This window comes from Palaemon carinicauda, chromosome 18, assembly GCF_036898095.1.
Source record: "Palaemon carinicauda isolate YSFRI2023 chromosome 18, ASM3689809v2, whole genome shotgun sequence".
NCBI lineage: Eukaryota > Metazoa > Arthropoda > Malacostraca > Decapoda > Palaemonidae > Palaemon > Palaemon carinicauda.
In genome coordinates this window covers 83,442,096-83,447,137 of record NC_090742.1, presented here as the reverse complement: position 1 = coordinate 83,447,137, position 5,042 = coordinate 83,442,096, and the positions used below count along the sequence as shown (strand labels likewise).

General features: G+C 35.1%; 1 long non-coding RNA gene across 1 annotated transcript in view; it reads left to right on the top strand.

Moving 5' to 3' along the window:
- The window catches only part of LOC137657122 (uncharacterized), a 694,375-nt gene extending 689,935 nt beyond the window's left edge, over positions 1-4,440 (top strand). Inside the window, exon 4 of the long non-coding RNA XR_011047115.1 lies at positions 4,376-4,440. This is a non-coding gene — a long non-coding RNA (uncharacterized lncRNA). The remainder of the gene's footprint in view (positions 1-4,375) is intronic.
- The last annotated feature ends 602 nt before the right edge of the window (positions 4,441-5,042 follow it).

Genomic DNA, 5,042 nt, shown 5'->3' with positions numbered 1-5,042 from the left:
CTGTGATGTTAAAAGCGAAGCCGAGGCTCTTCTATCCATCACTATCCTTCGTAACTATCATGCACACATCCAATTTCCTCCTAAAGCTTTGATGACACGAGAATCTACTGGATGCAGCTGCTCCAAGGTCATTCTCTCTCTCTCTCTCTCTCTCTCTCTCTCTCTCTCTCTCTCTCAGGCATAACATAAACATTTTTATATGCATATAATTTTTACGTTACCTTCTTATAGTCTTTTTTATTGTAAATGCTCTTCTTTATTCGGCTGCATTTTTTCATATTTATATCGTTTTAGGGAAAACATTTCAGGATGCTCGGTAGCTCGTATGACCATTTAAATTGAGACGTGAAATTCTCATATGGATAAGTATGCAATTCTTTCAAGTAAGTTTTTTCTTTTCGGTTTTGTGAAGTTTTGCAGATTAAAAGAGCCATCAGCAGTGTCATGCCATACTTGATGCCATGCATTCAGGATGCAATTGGTATATCTTGCTAACCTTGCATGAATAAGTTCTAGGTGCATCGCTATAATTTCTTGATGGTCTTTGGAAAAAACGATACTGAATTAAGTCAAATATTTAGAAGCTGGTGATAATGGTCTAAATCGCAAGTGATATAAACAGGCTATACATAAAAAATATGAATATGTAATATATATATATATATATATATATATATCCCTTTCAGAATGGGGATACCTTAACATGGTGGAAGGGTTTGCGTATCGCCGTGATCTGCAAAGCTGTACTAGCCAGCGCCACCCGTACTAGGTCAGCTGTGGGTGATCAGACAAAAGTCTCCCATCATCACCAATTTGCACTGGCCAGTGTGTTGATGAAACTGGCCGAACCCCAGACATGAATAAAGACATGTCTGAGGATTTTTTTACCGTGTACTAGAAACGGCTGCATTTGTCTTTTGTTGTATATATATATATATATATATATATATATATATATATATATATATATATATATATATGTATATATATATATATATATATTATTACTATCCAAGCTACAACCCTAGTTGGAAAAGCAAGATGCTATAAGCCCAGGGACTCCAACAGGGAAAAATAGCCCAGTGAGGAAAGGAAATAAGGAAATAAATAAATGAAGAGAACAAATTAACAATAAATCATTCTAAAAACAGTAACAACGTCAAAACAGACATGTCATATATAAACTATTAACAACATCAAAAACAAATATGTCATAAATAAACTATAAAAGACTCATGTCCGCCTGGTCAACAAAAAAGCATTTGCTCCAACTTTGAACTTTTGAAGTTCTACTGATTCAACCACCCGATTAGGAAGATCATTCCACAACTTGGTAACAGCTGGAATAAAACTTCTAGAGTACTGCGTAGTATTGAGCCTCGTGATGGAGAAGGCCTGGCTATTAGAATTAACTGCCTGCCTATTATTACGAACAGGATAGAATTGTCCAGGGAGATCTGAATGTAAAGGATGGTCGGAGTTATAAAAAATCTTATGCAACATGCATAATGAACTAATTGAACGACGGTGCCAGAGATTAATATCTAGATCAGGAATAAGAAATTTAATAGACCCTAAGTTTCTGTCCAACAAATTAAGATGAGAATCAGCAGCTGAAGACCAGACAGGAGAACAATACTGAAAACAAGGTAGAATGAAAGAATTAAAACACTTCTTCAGAATAGATTGATCACCGAAAATCTTGAAAGACTTTCTCAATAAGCCTATTTTTTGTGCAATTGAAGAAGACACAGACCTTATATGTTTCTCAAAAGTAAATTTACTGTCGAGAATCACACCTAAAATTTTGAAAGAGTCATACATATTTAAAGAAACATTATCAATACTGAGATCCGGATGTTGAGGAGCCACCGTCCTTGACCTACTTACAATCATACTTTGAGTTTTGTTAGGATTCAACTTCATACCCCATAATTTGCACCATGCACTAATTCTAGCTAAATCTCTATTAAGGGATTCACCAACCATAGATCTACATTCAGGGGATGGAATTGATGCAAAGAGAGTAGCATCATCTGCATATGCAACAAGCTTGTTTTCTAGGCCAAACCCCATGTCATGTGTGTATAGTATGAAAAGTAATGGGCCAAGAACACTACCCTGTGGAACACCGGATATCACATTCCTATAATCACTATGGTGCCCATCAACAACAACTCTTTCAGATCTATTACTTAAAAAATCAATAATAATGCTAAGAAACGACCCACCCACTCCCAACTGTTTCAGTTTGAAAACAAGGGCCTCATGATTAACACGGTCAAAGGCAGCACTAAAATCAAGGCCAATCATACGAACTTCCTGACCACAATCAAGGGATTTCTGTACAGCATTGGAGATTGTAAGAAGGGCATCACATGCTCCAAGGCCTTTACGAAAACCAAATTGCAAACTAGGGAGTAGATGATTACCTTCAGCAAACCTATTAAGACGTTTTGCCAGAAGACGTTCAAAAACTTTAGATAATATGGGAGTTATGGAAATTGGGCGGTAATCAGTGGGACTTGAGCTACCACAAACACATTTACATAGAGGAGTAACATTACCAATTCTCCAACTAGTGCTAAAAGCTCCTCTTCTTGCTAACTTGCGTAAAATAACAGATGATCTTGGAGCTAAGAAATCTGCTGTCTTTATAAAAAACAAAGGAAAAATACCATTTGGGTCTACACCTCCATAAGCATCAAGGTCCATCAACAGAGCTTTAATCTCACGAGATCGAAAAGCTAAACTAGTTAGTTTAGCCTCAGGAAAACAGGAATGAGGAAGTTCAAGTTTTTCATTACTCTGTTTACTGTCAAAAACATCAGCCAAAAGGGTTGCCTTTTCCTTTGGACAGTAAGTGACTGAGCCATCTTGTTTAAGTAAATGAGGAACTGTTGCATCTACACCAAAGAGTGCAGATTTAAGGGTAGACCACCATTTATGTTCCTGAGTTGTACCAGAAAGTGTTTCTTTTATGGTTAAATTGTACTCCTTTTCAGTTGAGGCATAAACTCTCTGAGCAAAAGCTCGAAGCTGAGTATAGTTGTTCCAGGTCAAATCTGATCTGTTACCCTTCCAAAGATGATAGGCCTCCTGTTTCTCCAAATAAGCACGTCTACAAACATCATTGAACCACGGTTTGTCCTTCACTCGGTACCTTAGCACACGAGAAGGGATACGCCTATCAATTATGTTGACTAGATTCTCATTCAAAGGGACAACAGGATCTACACTATTATATAATTGTGACCAATTCAAGCACAAAAGATCATGTAAAATCCCATTCCAGTCTGCTTGGGATTTCATATAAATTTTACATGAATATGATATATCAGGGACAAGCTGCTCAGTCTTCACTAATAATGAAATCAAGGCATGATCAGATGTCCTGACTGGAGAACCAACCTTACTAGTTATAACGCCAGGGGAGTCAGTGTATACGAGGTCCAAGCAATTACCAGACCTGTGAGTAGCTTCATTTATGATTTGCTCACAGCCTGATTCAGAGGCAAAGTCTAAAGCTCTTAAGCCATGGCGATCGGTAGGAGAGATAGAACTTAACCACTCCCTATGGTGAGCATTAAAATCTGTGTGTGTGTGTGTATATAATGTATGTATATATATATATATATATATATATATATATATATATATATATATATATATATGTATGTATACACATATATATACATATACTGTACATATATGTGTGTACGTGTGGGAACGCGCGCGTCACTTAGTGTCTTTTCACATCATGAACTTCTCTTACCTGGCAAATCTGGAGAGTTACGCCACGAATCTAAATCGAAATGGCCGTAGTAGGAAAACCCCTCGTTTATATGAACACTGTTATTGATAAAAGGCAGCGAGGAAACGGGTCCCTTGTTCTCCCCTTCATTTTTCATCCATATTATTTATTGTGTTCTCTTATCGTTCTTTTCCTTTTATTTATTCCCTTGATCCCCGTTTTATACTGGACCCCGTTTGTCTTGTTTATTATCAGATATTGTTTCTCCTTCCTTTCACACAACCTCGTTCACTCATACTTCCATCACTGTACACCTCCTCTGACTCTTTCCGATATTTTCATTTCCTTTTGCCGTCTTTGTGATTCTTCGGGGTCCGTAGAATGGTATATGGTTGCCAGTATTGCACCCTGGTGTACAGTATATTTTACTCTGCTGGAGTAAGGGGAACACGAGAGAGAGAGAGAGAGAGAGAGAGAGAGAGAGAGAGAGAGAGAGAGAGAGAGAGTAGCTCTGGTAGTTTCATTCCATTTGTATAATAATATCTAAATAATTTATTCATGGTAATGATTATTTCAGAAGTCTTGATCGCCATCACTGACATTTTCACTCTTTTCTTGCAGATCGTCTTGACAAGTGTACAAGTTGCGTAATTTTCAGAACATACGCGCTTGTGAAATGATAACTCTACGGAGATGAAATGGTTGGTAAGTACATCGAAAGTAAATGTAGGTTTTCATTTTTACAGATCTGGGGGCGATTTTTTTTTCTGTATTACCAGTGGGATTATATAATAGACATTATTTGTCTATATTGGTGTCTACATGTTGCTGAACACAAAAAAGCAGGACTGATTATTTTTTTTTCAGTTTCGGTTGATGATTTTTAAAGTTTTCTATCTGTAGTGCTGTAGTGGTTACGATATTATATATATATATATATATATATATATATATATATATGTGTGTGTGTGTGTGTGTGTATATATATGTATATATATGCGTGTGTGTTTGTGTATGTATATATATATATATATATATATATATATATGTCTATATATAATTATGTATGTATTTATATATATATATGTATATATATATATATATATATATATATGTATAAATATATATTCATTTATATATATATGTATATATATGTGCATAAATATATATTTATTTATATACAGTGTATATATATATATATATATATATATATATATATATATATATGTACGTATATATATACTGTATATGTCTGTGTATATATATATATATATATATATATATATAT